This window comes from Cervus canadensis, chromosome 13, assembly GCF_019320065.1.
Source record: "Cervus canadensis isolate Bull #8, Minnesota chromosome 13, ASM1932006v1, whole genome shotgun sequence".
In the NCBI taxonomy this organism is placed as follows: Eukaryota; Metazoa; Chordata; class Mammalia; order Artiodactyla; family Cervidae; genus Cervus; species Cervus canadensis.
In genome coordinates, this window is record NC_057398.1 from 15,889,541 (window position 1) to 15,907,445 (window position 17,905).

General features: G+C 42.5%; 1 protein-coding gene and 1 pseudogene across 5 annotated transcripts in view; one reads left to right on the plus strand and one right to left on the minus strand.

Annotated features, from left to right (window-relative positions):
* NMNAT2 (nicotinamide nucleotide adenylyltransferase 2) overlaps positions 1-17,905 on the plus strand; it is a 208,773-nt gene that overhangs the window by 152,817 nt on the left and 38,051 nt on the right. The window lies entirely within an intron of this gene.
* LOC122452113 lies at positions 8,675-9,086 on the minus strand (annotated as a pseudogene).

A 17,905-nucleotide genomic window follows, 5' to 3' on the forward strand; every position in this document is an offset into this window, starting at 1 on the left:
AAGGCCCTGATTTAGCATTGCATGCCAACCATCGCCATTTGCTGGGAACCGAATGGTCTTCCTGATGATAGAACTTTTAGTGCTAAAATCAGGAAAGTTTTGGGCAAAACTGGGCAGCCAGTTGCCCTTAGCTAATCGCGCCCTTGGTTCCTGAAGATATTTCTACTAACTCTTGGGGAAGTGGAGAGGGAAGATGAACATAGATAAGCTGTAAAGGTAACAGCATTTTCGAAGTAATGTTCTTAAGGACAAAAGCAACCTTTAACCTTTAAGAAATCTCACCCTGCACTACAACCTCAGCAGGACCACACCCTTAAAAAAAGATGGTCTCCACTTAGTTGTTTTTTGGTCTGCACTGGGTCTTAGTTGTGGCATGTGGGATCCAGCCCCCCGGCCAGGAATTGAACCTGGGCCCCCCCATGTTGGGAGCTTAGAGCCCCAGCCCCTGGATCACCAGGGAGGTCCCCTCCAGTAGTTCTACCTGATAAAGGCAAAGCTATTTCCTCAACGAACTCCACTGCAAAGCCTGGATTATCCCTAAATAAGAAGCCTGTATGCCGAACTTACATTCAAAAAGGTTAATGGTTCATACAGTGTGGAGTAACAGACTTCTAGTTAAAAATAGAGCCTGATTTCATGCAAATGACAGAGCCTTGTCTCTTGGATGTGAAGCCACAGCGGGTTTTCTACATCATGTGTCCTCTTCCTGCCTTTTTTCCTTCCCCCTCACCTTCCAGTCTACCCACCCTCCCCCGCCCCAATCCACCCACCCAGTTATATTTAGTGTTACAGTCTGTGGGTTTCTGAAATAATTCTCTCATGTGTTTATGAGTCTCACTGAAGGGGAGGCCGGTTCATGCCATATTTTTATGTATATATTTAGCTCTCTGCTTCTGAGGAAATAAATAGAAATGAGTCTTTTTCAATAATAGGTGAATTCCAAGAAGCTTGTAGCCCAGTTTGAGAAGGTGACCGATGGCGATCTGGGAGGGGAGGGGGTGGTTTCCAGTGGAAAGGATTTGAACGGGGAGTCCTGGGGTGGCACGTGGCAGTTGGGGAGTATGAGAGGGTCACCCCGCACGGTCCATCGGAAGTGACAGTTGAGGAAGTGAGGATCATAAGTCATTTCCCAGCTGTGAAAGCAGAGGGACAAAAGTCCTCCCAAGCTAGAGGCAGTGGAGCCAATAAGATGAGTAGGGATGAGAGGGTAACTGTGCTACTCTGTTTCTCCCTGACAACCAGTTCAGGGATGGAAAAGCCAGACGAATGGATGGAAATCCAGAAACTAGAGGAAAGTCAGGCATGCAAGGACTGCTGGAAAGCACTGGTTACGTTCCTTGGTCAGTTCAACCTGACGCATGCACAGTGGGGGTGGGGGTGGCTGGTGCGAGTTGACAGATGGTCACCAGGAGACTCTTATGTCCAGGGGAGCGTCTCAAGGTTTGCAAGGCAGCTCTGCACATGAGCCTGCTCAGGGAGCTCAGCTTTATCCCCATGTGCGTCCAAGCTCAGACCACCCCTTCTGCTGGCCAGACACTGAGCAGAAGAATGCACTGGATCTGGGCCCTCTACCATCCCCTTGGGAAATGTAATTTCCATCACGTGCCTTCCTGAGTCAGAGTGGCAAGACTAAGACGCTGTCTTTCACTGTGAGGAAAAATCTATGCTCTCATGACCTCAAGGGGCTTCATATTGCATTGCTTCTCTTAGAGTTGCAGGCAAAGGAAGGGAGAGACCCCTGTCCTGGGAAATCCACATCCTCTCCCCTGGTTCTGCTGAGGCGTGATGGCAAGCTTTTGTAGACGGCTGGTGAGGGCAGGGCTGATTTAAGAAGAGCTAGGCCTGGCGTGCTGCGATTCATGGGGTCGCAGAGTTGGACACGACTGAGCGACTGAACGGAACTGAACTGAAGCTAATCGCTCCCTGCGGGAGGTCAGTCTATAACTAACCAGTCTGCAGTTATTACAGGGGCTCTCAACCCAGGGACGGCACAGTGGGCTCCCGTGGTCCCACCCATGGATCAGCATCAGAGACAATGCCACCCTTTCATACTCATTTCAGACTCAAGTAGGAATCTCACTTGACAGCTGTCTTATGGCTCGGAGAGGAGCTGGTATGATTGACTGTCTTCACTCAGCCAGGGGCATGTGATCACCCAGCCCCTGCTTCCCAGATGGATTGAGACTGGAGGATTTGGGACTAGAGAAAGATCCAGAAAGATGCCCAGGCTGAGGGATGATCAGACATGCTTAGTGTGGGTGAATGAAAGGGGTATCATGTCTTTTCAAAGAAGCCAAGCCATAGAGCCTGCAGACTCCATTCCTGACTCAGTTCACCTGCTCACATTGCCTTGTGCCCCTGGAATGAGTGCCTTCCTTCTGTTTCAAAATGTAGGCTTCACTACTATTTAGATGTGGCAAGACCTACAGATTAGGAGATGATTGCCACTGAAAAGTGGAGAAGGCAGTGACACCCCACTCCAGTACTCTTGCCTGGAAAATCCCTTGGACGGAGGAGCCTGATAGGCTGCAGTCCATGGGGTCGCGAAGAGTTGGACACGACTGAGCAACTTCACTTTCCCTTTTCACTTTCATGCATTGGAGAAGGAAACGGCAACCCATTCCAGTGTTCTTGCCTGGAGAATCCCAGGGATGGGGGAGCCTGGTGGGCTGCCGTCTGTGGGGTTGCACAGAGTCGGACACAACTAAAGCGACTTAGCAGCAGCAGCAGCCATTGAAAAGATACGTATGCTCACAGATCCCAAGAGGAGAGGACACGACATGTTGAAGGGTGGGGGCCACTCAGGGAAACACCAGGGCCAATCAGGAGGCAGAGAGATGGGGGAACACGGGTAAGAGCCTTTACTGTGGTTTCTGTAGGAAGAAATGGCGGGGGCAGGGAGCTGGGTAAGCAGGTTTAGGATTGACCGTGTGTGTGTGTTAGTCCCTCAGTTCGTGTCTGACTCTTTGCGACCCCGTGGACTGCAGCCCAGCAGGCTCCTCTGTCCGCAGGATTTCCCAGGCAAGAATACTGAAGTGGGTTGCCATGTCCTTCTGCAGGGGATCTTCCTGACCCAGGGATCAAACCCATATCTCCTACATTGCAGGTAGAATCTTTACCACTGAGCCACGTGGGAAGCCCTTGGGGTGATCAGGGCAGGGGAATAGTGGCCCTGAGTGTGAGAACCAGATGGAGGAGGTAGTAGGGTATGGGTGCAATCTAGAGTTTTCTATCTCTAGGATAAGTTGTTTATTATCTCTAAGAATTGGTGAACTCTTGGAGGGTGGCCCTTCCAAGGTCAGCAAGGCTACAGATGTTAAAGCATCAGAAAACAGAAAATAAAGAGTGAATAATTCTCTTCTCTGCTGTCAGCACCCAGCTCAAGTCTCATCTGTCCTAGGAACGTTCCCAGGTTGTTAACCAACCAGGATTCTTGGCCTTGCCCAATCAATAGAAATTGATCAGAGGCCAGACAAGAGATTCAGCCAGGGCTTTCCTGGGGCCTCTGCTGCAGCAGCAGGGAGCAAGAGCAAGCAACAGTTTCCCTTGCTGCTCTCTCTCCAAGGTGGGGGTGAACGTCATCCTTATATGGTGTCCCATACAGGGGGGTGTGAGGGGAAAGACCAAGGGGTGACTTAGGTGGTGTGCCCACCGATCAGGTGGTGTTATGTGTAGGGGGCAAGCACAGTACCCAGCTTTTGCTCTCAACACCATGTTTTTGCTCCAGGCTCTTCAAAAGTGCCAGTTGGGTTTTTTGATCACTTTGTATCTTTTGCATCCAGAAATTGCCCCAACTGTGCTTGCAGGCAGTTATTTTTAGTCCCATACAATTTCCTTGTATTTTTCTTTTTTTTTCGCTCCGTCAGAAGTATAGTAGTAGTAGTGTTAGTTGCTCAGTCGTGTCCAACTCTTTGCGACCTCATGGGACTGTAGGTCTTCAGGCTCCTCTGTCCACAGAATTCCAGGCAAGAATACTGGAGTAGGTAGCCATTCCCTTCTCCAGGGGATCTTCCCAGCCCAGGGATTGAACCCGGGTCTCCCGCATTGCAGGTGGATTCTTTACCATCTGAGCCAGATGCAAGCATTGCAGCACTTCAGGGAAGGGTCCGAGGTCCCAGGCCTGTCTCAAGGCTACTGCATTCCATAGGGATTCCCCCCTCCCCGAAATCCTATAACACTTAAGGTCTCTGCTGTTCATTTTGGTATTGATTAAGCAAAGGATGCTGTGTGCATTGGAAACCTAAGCTCCCTGGAGATGGGGACTGTGTCTTTTACTTCTCCATGTTCTGTACAGCACCTGGTACAGAGCCTTGAACGTAATAAACACTTCATTAAACTTTTGTTAGGGAATGCCTAAGGTTCAGTTTGCTAGGCTACAAGGATGGTTCCTTTAAAAATTACATTTTTTTAACCCCTGATCAGGAATAACTCTGCCTAAAGGGATTCACTCTTTGGTTTCTTCCTTTATTAGCCAAAGCTTTCTCAGATTTAGAATGTTTACAAATCCAGACTGCCTCTCTGAAATTCACAAACAAGGCAAATGCAGGCAGCTCCAACTGTGAATACAGCTCAGAAGGGGTCATTTCTGATTGCAGCTGAAAAGGAAAAATCAGGTTAGCGTAGATATCCTGACCACAGTGTTTCCTCCGTTAACTTCCCAGAAGAGGAGAGTAGATTACACATCAGCCAGGCTCACTGAGCAGCCAGGAGGCAGACGAGACATGTCTGTCTCATGAGTTATTATTAATGGGCAAATATCTGTGTTGTGTCTATCCTTGTCTGGTGGGTACAGAACAACCTGTCAGGAAGGGAGATTTACCTGGTTCCAAGTGGCCTGGAATGAGTTGTGAGACACGGTGGATCCTTGGGTACCGAGGACAGGACATGACAATGCACTGGCAGCCTCGGCTCCTCCTCTGTGAGGATAGGAGCAAGAAAGGTGGATCAAACGGAGGGTGGGTCAGACCTGAGTGTAAAATGTGAGCGTGAATTGGCTGTGTCCCTGGGACAGAGCTGATGGACAAAAATAGACCACATCCTGGGAAGCTTGGCATGAAATTAAATTCCAGGGCCCTAGCTACAGCTTTGCCAGTAGGCTACCTGCCAATGTCCAGAAATGCCCTTGTCATGCAAAGTGGATGTAGCGGTGGAGTGGAAGAGGGACGACTGTAGTGGGAACCCTACCACTGAAGGACTGCTCTACCTCTGTGTGTGTGTGTATGTGTGTGTGTGTGTGTGCATACTCAGACATTCATTCATGTCTGACCCTTTGTGGCCCCTGGACTATAGCCTGCCAGGCCCCTCTATCCATGGAACCCTCCAGGCAAGAATACTGAAGCAGGTTGCCATTTCCTTCTCCAGGGGATATTCCTAACACAGGGATTGAACCTAGGTCTCTTGTATCTTCTGCATTGGCAAGTGGATTCGTTACCGCTGCACCAGGTCCCTTGCTGCTCAAAATATAGTCCACAGATCAGCAGCATTGGTCCCATTTGGAAGCTTATTAGAAACACTGCATCTCAGGCAGGGCCTGGAATAGGATGAGACCGAGGAGGATGGCCCCCTCCAGTGCAAAATTTAAGGGGCTACCCCCAAACTGAATAATCAAAATAAATAATGTTTTTTAAAAATAAAACTTAATGCAAAAATCCATGATGAAGATAATATCATAATTTGAAATGAAGACAGGATCTGACCTCGCACTTGAATGATCCTCCCCCTCGCACCTCTTCTCAATCCTAGCCCTGATCTCAGGTCCCACCCCGACCCTTGGAATCAGAATCTGCATTCTAACAAGATCCCCAGAGGATTCACATGGACATTAGCTTGAGAAGCACTGCTTTCAACAACACCTGCCTGGCTATAACAACCCAAATCTTAGAATCCAGATAGCAACAAAACTACAAAGAGATGAGATAAATTTCCAGAAGCATCTAACCCCTGAGTTTGTTTGCCATTCACCTGGATTTGCACACTGCCACCTTAAAAAGCAAGAGAGTTCCAGAAAAACATCTATTTCTGCTTTATTGACCATGCCAAAGCCTTTGACTGTGTGGATCACAATAAACTGTGGAAAATTCTGAAAGAGATGGGCATACCAGACCACCTGACCTGCCTCTTGAGAAACCTGTATGCAGGTCAGGAAGCAACAGTTAGAACTGGACATGGAACAACAGACTGGTTCCAAATAGGAAAAGGAATACATCAAGGCTGTATATTGTCACCCTGCTTATTTAACTTATATGCAGAGTACATCATGAGAAACACTGGGCTGGAAGAAGCACAAGCTGGAATCAAGATTGCCAGGAGAAATATCAATAATCTCAGATATGATGATGACACCACCCTTATGGCAGAGAGTGAAGAGGAACTAAAAAGCCTCTTGATGAAACTGAGAGAGGAGAGTGAAAAAGTTGGCTTAAAGCTCAACATTCAGAAAACTAAGATCATGGCATCTGGTCCTATCACTTCATGGCAAATAGATGGGAAAACAGTAGAAACAGTGATGACTTTATTTTTGTGGGCTCCAAAATCACTGCAGATGGTGACTGCAGCCATGAAATTAAAAGACGCTTACTCCTTGGAAGGAAAGTTATGACCAACCTAGACAGCATATTAAAAAGCAGAGACATTACTTTGCCAACAAAGGTCCATCTAGTCACAGCTATGGTTTTTCCAGTGGTCATGTATGGATGTGAAGGTTGGACTATGAAGAAAGCTGAGTGCCGAAGCATTGATGCTTTTGAACTGTGATGTTGGAGAAGACTCTTGAGAGTCCCTTGGACTGCAAGGAGATCCAACCAGTCCATCCTAAAGGAGATGAGTCTTGGGTGTTCATTGGAAGGACTGATGCTGAAGCTGAAACTCCAATACTTTGGCCACCTCATGTGAAGAGTTGACTCATTGGAAAAGACCCTGATGCTGGGAGGGCTTGGGGGCAGGAGGAGAAGGGGACGACAGAGGATGAGGTGGCTGGATGGCATCACCGACTCGATGGACATGAGTCTGAGTAAACTCTGGGAGTTGGTGATGGACAGGGAGGCCTGGGGTGCTGTGATTCATGGGGTTGCAAAGAGTCGGACATGACTGAGCGACTGAACCGAACTGAACTGAACCTTAAAATGATAGTGTTTCGTGGTTTAGCATGACCTCTTTAACGACATTTTATTTTGAAATAACTATAGATTCATAAGAAGTTGCAAAGATAGTATGCAGAGGTCCCATGTGCCCTCTGCCCAGTTTCCTGAAATGCTTACATTCTGTGAACTATAGTACAATATTAAAATGAGGAAATTGACATTGGTTAAAGTGTATGTATTATAAAGTTATACGTGATTTTATCACATGTGTAGATTCATGCAACCAACACAGTTAATATACAGAGCTCATCCATCACCACAAAGATCTCTCTGGACTAGAGCTATAGCTTCAAAGTCACTCCCACCTCCCTTTTCTGTACCCTCACCCCTAACCATTGGCAACCACTAATCTATATAATTTCTGAGAATATTATATAAATGGAATCATACAGTATGGAACCTTTTGAGATAGGCTTTTTTGTTTTCCCACTCAATGTGATAAGCTGTTGATCTATCTCAATTGTTGCATTTACAATTTTTGCCTTTTTGTTTGTTTCAAATCAATTTGTTCCTTTTTGTTGCTATGTACTATTCCACGGTATGGATGTACCACAGTCTAACCGTTTACCTAAACTGTTAGCCTAAAATTGTAGGCTATTTTACTTGTTTACTGTATTTGGTTATTATAAGTAAAGCTGATATGAGCATTCACATACAGATTTTTGTGTAGCCATGTTTTCATTTCTTTGGGATGAATACCCAGGAGTGCAATTGCTGAGTCATATGGTAAGTGGATATTTAGTTCTTTAAGAAACTGCCAAACTGTTTTTTAGAGTAGTTTGCCATTTTACATGTCCACCAGCAATGTATCAGGAATCCAGTTTCTCCACATCCTTACCACCATTTGGCATTGTCATTCTTTCTTCTTTTAGCTGTTCTATTAGTGATTAGGGGTATCTCCTCCTGGTCTTAATTTATGTTTCTTAATGCTTAGAGATAGTAAACACCATTTTGTATGTTTCTTCACCATCTTCACCATTTGTCCTAGTCAGTGAAATGTCTTATTGTGTCTTTTACCCATTTTCTAGTTGGATTGTTAGTTTTTCCACTGCTAAGTTTTGAGTCCTTTCTATGTTCTAAATATGAATCTTAAGACATTTGGATGCAAACATTTTTTTTTTGAAGTAAGAGAAATCATTTTAATATATACATTTTCACTTCAGTCAATTCAACAATGATTTCTAATAGGCATGCAGACCCATTTAGTTTGCTTCAAATTTCTTTCTCAACATGCAGCAACCTTCCTAATGAGATAGCTAAGTTGAACTATTTATTCCTGAAGAGTACAATGTACCTTGCCCTCAAAGAGTTTTATCAACTTTAACATTTTCAAAGAGCCCTATGAGGCTGCTCAATATGGTAGTTTTCCCCTGAAATTTCCTATTTGGAGGATGGCAAAACAGTCCAGGATCTTTCCCAGTCTACTGGTTGCTTGTATTCATACCACAGCGTGGCTGGCTAAGAGGTAGAGACTGAATAATATGTAGATAAGCCTTCAAGCCCAGCTGAGTGAGACAGCTTCATTTTTAGAAAGGAAACCAAATCATGAAAACCCTAATAGTATGATTTGTTCCAGGGTTCTTTTAAGAAGGGACGTAATCCTCAGGCACAGGACTCTTTATGGCCTTCTAGAGTTTTCTGCTCCAGCCAGTGTTCTCCAGCCAGGTGACTTATTGCGCTTGCTGCAGAACTGAAAGCATGACGTCTCTGTCTACTTGCATCATTAGAGGTGGTGTTAATCTTCTCATTTCCGGCCAAAGGGATCCGACCACACTTTCAACCCTGGTGGCTGCACGTCTTCTTGAACAATACCAGCTCGATTAATGGCTTGTTCCTTCTTGTACTCCTCCACCGCATTAAGGGCCGGAAGTAGGTGGGGTAGAAGGCGGCGCCGATCGGGTAGATGAAGCCACCGAAAAGGAGAGCAGTGCGCAGGTTCCAGGACATGACTCCAGCCAGGGCTACCTGGATTCTCCAAGTGTCCAGGACTCTCCAAACCCGCTCCCGCCGGCTGGATGAATGCAAACATTTTCTCCCAGCCTATAACTGGTTTTTTCATCATCTTAAGAAGGTCTTTGATAGAAAAAAAAGTTTATTTTATTAAAGTCCAGTTTATTGTGGTTTGTTTTTATACATCCTGTTTTAGGTGTCTTGTTGAAGAGTCTTCACCAAGCCCTGGACCCAAAGATTTTCTCCCACATTTTCATCTAGAAGTTTTATAGTTTTTCATTTTACATAATTTAAATCTGTGATCCATTTTGTGTTTTTTTAAATTAGTTTATTTAATTGGAGGCTAATTATAATACTGTATGATCCGTTTTGAACTAACTTTTGTATATGAGATTTACATCAAGTTCAGTTTGTTTTTATTTTGGTTTTGGTCTATGGCTGTCCTGTTGCTTCAGCTCCATTTATTGAAAAAACAGTCCTATCTCCATTGAATTGTTTTTGTGCTTTTGTCAAAATTCACTTGGCCTTCCTTGTATGGGGCTATTTTTAGATTCTCTGTTCTGTTTCATTGACCTTTGTGTCTAACTCCCTGCCAATACCTCCCACTTGATTTCTACAGTTATATAATAGTATTTAAAATTTGGATAGATTGATTTTCCCACTTTATTATTCTTTTTTTTAAAGGTCTTAACTGTTTAGCTCCTTTACCTTTCCATATAAATTTTAGAATTATTTTGTCTTCATTTATGCAAAAAGAAATCCTTGCTGAGATTTTGATAGGAAGTGCATCAAATTTATATATAAATTTTGGGAATTAATATCTTTGCTATGTTGAGTCTTCTAATCCATAAACTATTTTTCAGAGTAGCTTGTCATTTTATGTGGTATGATTCAACATTTATTTAGATCTTCTGTGATTCTTTCATCAGCATTTTGTAGCTTTTAGCATACAAGTTCTATGTATTTTTTAAATTTTGTTTAATTTTTAATTGGTGGATAATTTCTCTCCAATTTTGTATTGGTTTCTGCCATACAACAATGTGAATCAGTCATAATTATATATATATATGAGCCCTCTAGGTCATCACGGAGCACCAGGCTCAGCTGCCTGTGTTATTCAGTAACTTCCCACTATCTATCTGTTTTACTCATGATATGTTTATGTGTCAATGCTACTTTCTCAGTTCATCCCATCCTCACCTTCTCCTGCTGTGTCCATAAGTCTGTTCTCTACTAAGTTCATCAGTACCATTTTTCTAGATTCCATATATATTTGTTAATGTATGATACTTGTTTTTCTCTTTCTGACTTACTTCACTCTGTATAAGAGGCTCTAGGTTCATCCACCTTACTACAGTTGACTCAAATTCATCCTTTTTATGGCTGAATAATAGTCCATTGTATAAATGTACCACAACTTTTTAATCCATGCATCTGTCGATGGACATCTAGGTTGTTTCCATATCCTGTCTACTGTAAATATTGCTGCGGTGAACACTGGAGTACATGTGTCTTTCAGAATTCTATATATGTTTTATTATATCATTCCTAAGTATTTTATTTTTGAATGGTTATGTCATCTTGTTTTTGTTTTGTTTTTTTTTTCATTTATTTATTTGGCTGCGTTGGGTCTTAGTTGTGGCACACAGGATCTTTGTTGCAGCAAGCAGGCTTCTCTCTAGTTGTGGCACATGGACTCCAGAGTGCCCGGGCTCAGCAGACTTAGCACCCACAGACTTAGTTGCCCCAAAGCATGTAGGATCTCAGTTTCCCCACCGGGGATTGAACCTGCATGCCCTGCATTGGAAGGTGGATTCTTAACCACTGGACCACCAGGGAAGTCCCAGTCATCTTGTATTTTAAATTTCAATTTCCATGTACTTTTTGCTAGCATAGAGAAATGCAGTTGATTTTCTCATATTGATTTTTTCTTAATACATATATTTTATTGAGCCATAGTTGACTTACAGTGTTTCAGGTGTACTGCAAGCTGATTCCGTTTTATATGTACACATATATTAGTTTTGAAATTATTTTCCATTGTAAGTTATTATAAGATATTGACTGTAGTTCCCTTGCTATACAGTAAACCTTTGTTGCTTTTGCACATATATATATATATTTTTAATTAGAAGTGCCTCAAAATCTATTCATACTAAGTCAAACAAGTAGAGTCAAAATGTCATACATTTTTAAGTTAGGCAAAAATTCATAAGTTTTCTAAAATGTATATATTATACATATTATTTATATGTATGTATACAAAAGCTTTTCTCCATCTCTCCTTTTTTTTTCTTGATGTTCTTTCCCAAGCCTTCTTTCTTATGTTGATCTTTTATCTTATGATCTTATAGAACTCACTTATTACTTCTTAGAATTTTCTTATAGATCTCTCCGGATTTCTAAGTGAGACTTTCATGCCATATGCAACAGAGATAGATATTTTTCTTTTTTATTTCTTAGTCTTTAATTTCTTTTCCTTTCCTTACTGAGCCAGCTAGAACTTCCAGCACCATGTTGAACAGCAGTGGTAAGAGTAACCATCCTTGCCTTGTTCCTGATCTTGGGAAGAAAGCATTCAGTCTTTCATCTTTAAGTATGATGTTTGCTTTAAGTATGATGATGTTCTTTATCATGTTGAAGAAGTTCCTTCTATTCCTACTTCTCTGAGTTTTTATCATGAACGAATGTTGAATTTTGTCAGCTGCTTTTTCTGCATCAATTGATATAATCTTGTGGTTTTTCTTCTTTAGCCTTTTAACGTGATGAATTACACTGAATGATTTTTCAAATATTGAAACAGTCTTCTATCTCTGGATTACATGACACTTAGTCATGGTATATAATTCTTTCTATATACAACTGGATTCTATTTGCTAATACTTCGCTAGTGATTTTTGCATATTTTGTACTCTCTTTGCCTGATTTTTATATCAGAGCAATACTGGCTTCATAAAATCAGTTGGAAAGAGTTCCTTTTTCTATTTTCTAGAGAAATGCTAGGATTTTTTTTTCATTTCAGCTTTATTAAGGTATAATTGACATATGCAATTTTTAGATAAAGTGTGCATTGTGGTGATTTAAGTATACATTATCAAAAGATTCCTCTCATCTAGTTAATTAACATATCTGTCAGTCACCTCACATATTTATTTTTTGGTGAGAACATTTTAAGTTCTACACTCTTAGCAAATTTAAATTATGTAATACAGTGTTATTGCCATGCAGTGATTGCGATGTGCAGTGATTTATAAGAAATGTGGGGTCATTCAGATGTCCCCATATACATTTTTCATATATATTTGCTCTTTGTGCACAGTTTCTTTCTTACAGCTCCCAAAACTCTTGGGCTTTCCTGAGTGATAGAAGCAATGGGAGCGTCTTTTATTTTAATACTTGGTCTCTTGCCTTCGTTCCCTTACACCACAACTAGGCTGCTATTGATGAGGTGACTTTTGTAAAGCAAGTAAGAATAGAAGGCAGGGACTTTCAGTTCCACCCTCTGATTTCTGGGGGAGAGATAGGGGTTGGAGGCTGAATCAATCATCAATAGCCAATGATTTAATCAATCATGCCTAAATAATGAAGTCTCCATTAAAAACCCAAGAAGCCAAGGGTTCAAAGATCTTCTAGGTTGGGGAAACAGTGCTTCCACATACCACTGCACCATGTGCCACATTCCATGAAACCCCAAACTCCATGAGGACAGAGGCTCCTTTGTTCTGGACCTCACCACATGTATCTCTTCATATGGCTGTTGATTGGTATTCTTTAATATCCCTTGTAATAAATTGGTAATCTAGTGAGTAAACAGATCTCCTGAGTTATGTGAGTTGCTCTAGTAAACTAATCAAATAAAGGAGGCCATCACGGGAGCCTCTAATTTATAGCCAGTTGGTCAGAAATATAGGTTAACGACCTTGACTTGTGACTGGCATGTAAAGTCCAAGAACTATGTCATGGGTAACTCCAGTTTGTAGCCCTTTGGTCGATCAGAAGCATAGTAACATGTGAGCTTAGAATCTGACATCTGAAAGGGAGGAGGCGGTCTTATAAGACTGAACCCTTAACCTGTGGGATCTGATGCTATCTCCAGGTTGATGGTGTCAGAACTGAGTTGAATACTGATGTGGGTAGCCTTTCCTTCCTCCAGGGAATCTTTCCAACTCAGGGATCGAAGTCAGGTCTCCCGCACTGCAGGTGGATTCTTTACCAGCTGAGCTACCAGGGAAGCCCTAGAATCATTTTACTCATCAATCAATTATAGCCGCCATGTTTTACATTAGGTCCTTCTGTAGCATTAGGGTTTTTGGTTTGTTTGTTTTTCTGACTGCCCTCGGACATCGTTGCTATGCACAGACTTACTCTGTGGCGAGCAGGGGCTACTCTCTAGTTGCAGTGTGAGAGCTTCTTGTTGCATTGGCTTCTCTTGTTTCGGAGCATAGGCTCTCGGGCACACTGGCTCAGTAGTTGTGTTGCATGGTCCTACTAATAGTTGCCTCATTGCACGTGGGATCTTCCTGGGCCAGGGGTCAAACCAGTGTCCCCTGCATTAGGAGGCAGATCTTAACCACTGGGCCACTAGGCAAGTCCCAGTAGCATTGGTTTTAATTCTTCTTTAAATGTTTGCTGAACTTCTCCAATGAAACCACATGGGCATTATGCATCTTTTATATTCAGAATTTAATATGATTTTCATAACAACCTTTCAAAGAAGGCATTTTACAGATATGGAAACCTAAGGCTCAGAGAAATTCAGTGACTTCCCCAAGATCCAGAAGTCTTATGAACCCAAGTTCAGTGTTGTTTCTACAGTATTATGGTTCCTGAGTCACTAATAGATAGACTTTTTCGCCATACAAAATCTCTATGGGGAAAAAAAAAAAACGTAATTGTATCTGCTCCTGGTCATTTTTGTTTAGCTGGGTTCCAGTTTTTTTCTTGCCTGACATTCCATTCAAATTAAAGGATAATAAGGCAACAGGTGAATTGCAGAGTATAAAACCTAGTGTTATTAGTACAGTCACAAATGTCTGGTCTGAAAGATTGATGACATGGCATTGACACGTCCAACTGCAGGGACCCAGAGGCAAAGCAAACAAAATGTCTAGAGAGAGGAGGAAATCCATGGTCCCTAAACATTCCCTGGGAAGTTTTCGATGGGTCTTCTTTTCAGTTTCCCTGGTGGTTCAGACAATAAAGAATCTACCTGCAATGCAGGAAACCCAGGTTTGATCCCAGGGTCGGGAAGATCCCCTGGAGAACAAAATGGCAACCCGTTCTAGTATTCTTGCCTGGAGAATTCCATGAACAGAGGAGCCTGGCGGGCTATAGTCCTTGGAGTCACAGAGTCGGACAGGACTGAGCAACTAAGCAGTCACACACACATTTCTTCCTTTATTCCTCACCACCTGGCCCAAAACTTCCTGCCAGGAATGACTGTCTCCTTTAAGGTAGGATTTTTCACCACTGCACTATCTGTTCTGTGAGTTTCTCTTCTAGTTCAGAGCATATCACTCCTCATGTTAAACAGCCTTCAGTGATGCCCTATTATCTATACTTCTCAACCTTATGGTTGTTGTCAATGTATGTCTGTTGTTCTCCAACTTTAGCAATCAGAAGCATACCTACAGATACTAATTTTAAAGTGAAAGTCGCTCAGTCATGTCTGACTCTTTGCAATCCCATGGACTATACAGTCCATGGAATTCTCCAGGTCAGAATACTGGAGTAGGTAGCCTTTCCCTTCTCCATGGGATCTTCCCAACCCAGGGATCGAATCCAGGTCTCCCTCATTGCATGTGGATTCTTTACCAGCTGAACCAGAAGGAAAACCCAAGGATACTGGAGTGGGTAGCCTATCCCTTCTCCAGAGGATCTTCCCAACCCAGGAATCGAACCAGGGCCTCCTGCATTGCAGGCAGATTCTTTACCAACTGAGCTATCAGGGAAACCCTAGACTAAGACTTAATCCCAGAGATTTTGACTCAGAACTTGAGCAGGACCTTAAAAACCTGCATTTTTTTTTTTTAATTAGTTGGAGGCTAATTACTTCACAACATTTCAGTGGGAAAAACCTGCATTTTAATAGCCTTTCCCTGGTGATTCCGACGCAAGTGGTCCACAGAATGCATGTTGGCCAATCAGTGATACAGAAGTCACACTCCTTGGCCTGGCTATCAGGGCCCTCTCAAGTTTGATGCCCACTTGCTTAGCCAACAGTATCCCTCCCTCACCCTCACCCCACCCCTACCAGCCCCCCACAGCCTAACCCTAGTGCTTAAGACTAAACTAGTGGGTGAGCTTTCTTTACACTGTGCGATTTCTGGGTATTTGCTGGAACTGCTCATTCTCCTTGGAAAGACAAAGTTATCTCTCCTGTGCCTTCTTCCCCTTGCCTTAGTATGTCATAGACTTGTTCAAGCAGTAGGTTGCCACACATACCTAGGTTGTGAGCAGCTTTTTACTTAAATTTATGACCACCAGAATAAAATACACTAGACAATATTGTAACAGTTGTTTCCGTTAATTATGCATAAACATACATATGTATGTATTGTGTCAGGACATAAAATGTGTTTCTTACTGTGAGTTATAGTGAAATACTACCACCGACAACAGCATTGAAAGCCACGGCTATAGCACTCACCCAATTTGTCTCTCATTAGAGCCATCAGCGTAGCATTCTGTTTCTCCGTGATTGTGAACCTGTGGAGAATAATGAATAAAGCCACTCTTATCCCTCTGGCATCCGTCATGGTATTTTGTGCTCAATAAATGTTAAATGAATTGAATTGCCTGCATGATCACCATCATGACTTTTCTGGGCTTAACTACTTCAGATCAAGAATTCTTTTTTCAGGGTTTAGGGTTGGGGCTGTTCCTTTCAGAAATTGCTTCTTTGTGAGCAATGGAGCATTGCCAGGGGAAGTGACCACTCCTATTGGCCAGAGCAAAAGGGTAGCATTTTCTAAGGCAGTGAGGTTGCTTGGTGCAACCTATTTCTTTTGGAAATTCCTGTGTGTAGTCTGAGGAATAGAGTGGATGACTCTCTGGATCAAAATGGCCCTCTGGAAAGAACCCCTAAAGGAAGGTGGCTACATGAGCCTTTTAGGTATGAGCACTTGTTGAACATGTATCGCTCAAAGAACAAGCCACTGTACTGAGTGCTTAAGAGCCTAGGAAGTCTTTGGCATGGGAGACAGACTGAGCGACTTTCGGACCACAGGTATGTTTTCTTAAGCCTGCACAGTGGCAGTGGAACAAGCCGAGGTTGTTGTTTGAATGTAAATCATCTTATTCTCAGCTTGTTCTCACATGTATGTTAATTGCACATCTTCTTATGAGTTTGGGACCTCTTCTCTACAGCAAAGTCCCCTGGCTTTGAAGAATTCTGTAGAGAAGAGGAGCAAAGACATACACTTTCAGAAACAATTTCCGGACCAGGTCCCTTGAACAGGGTGATCAGCAAAGGGAGATGTTGCCAGGCAGGCATGCCGGACGTGGGGTAGAGCTGAGCTTCAAACACAAAACTTGGGCAAGTGGGGAGTAAAAAGAGGACACTTTCTATAAGACAGGGAGAGGAAGGAAGGTCTGGCTTATTGCAGCACAGGCTCTGTGATAGCCAAAGGCCATACGAAGATGATCCTAAGGAAGACTGGGGTATAAAGGGCAAAGAGAAGAGGGGAGGCTAAAGAATTTATTCAGATATCAAAAAGGTTTTGCTACAGGGTCTTCAGTTTATCCTTGACCTCGAAGTAAGATTTGGAAATTAGTGAAATAATATCAGTCATCTTTTAAAAGGCAAAAGTGGCACACTTGTTAGAATGGTTCAAATAGGAAGACAAAACTGGTAATGCTAAATGCTGGTGGAGCAACAGGAAGGCCCATTCATTGCTGCCGGGAATGCTAAATTGCACACCCGCTTTGGAAGATACTTTGGCAGTTTCGTGCAAAATTAGACATACTTTTACCATATGTTCCCACAATCACACTTATAAATATTTACCTGAGTTGAAATGTATGTTCACTCAAAAATCTATATGTGATTGTAACATCAGCTTTATTCATAATCCACGAAAACTGAAAGCAGCCAAGATGACCTTCAGTTAGTGAATGAATAAACAAACTGTGGTATGTCCAGACAATGGATTATTATTCAGCAATAAAAAGAAATGAGTTATCAGACCAGGGAAAGACCTGGAGGAACCTTAAATACAAATCACTAAGTGGAAGAAGTCTGTCTAAAGAGGCTACATGCTGTATGGTTCCAACTGTTCGGCATTTTGGAAAAGGCAAAACTACAGAGATAGTAAAAAGATCAGTGGTTACCAGTGGTGGTGGGGAGGGAGAGAGATGAATAGGCACAGCACAATGGATTTTCAGGGGGAGAAAGTATTTTCCACGAAACTGTAATATGGACATGTGTCATTATGCATTTGTCAAAAGCCATAGAACCTTACAACACAAAGAGTGAATCTCAATGTAAACTATGGCCTGTAGTTAATAATAATGGGTCAACAGGGGCCCATCAAATGTAACAATTATACCACACAAGCACAAGGTTGTATAGGGGTATAATAGGGGAAATGGAATGTGGGGGAGGTCAAAAGATGGGGGGTTGAATACATAGAACTCTGTGTACTATCTGCTCAGTTATTCTGTACATCTAAAACTATGCCAAAAAATAAAGTTTACTATTATTTTTTTAAAACATCTCTTTAAAAAAAGCTTTGAGATTTCACGTTGAAAAAAGGAAAAGGCAAATGTGATGAGACTTATTTTTTTAATTATTATTTTTTTTAAAGAGACCACAA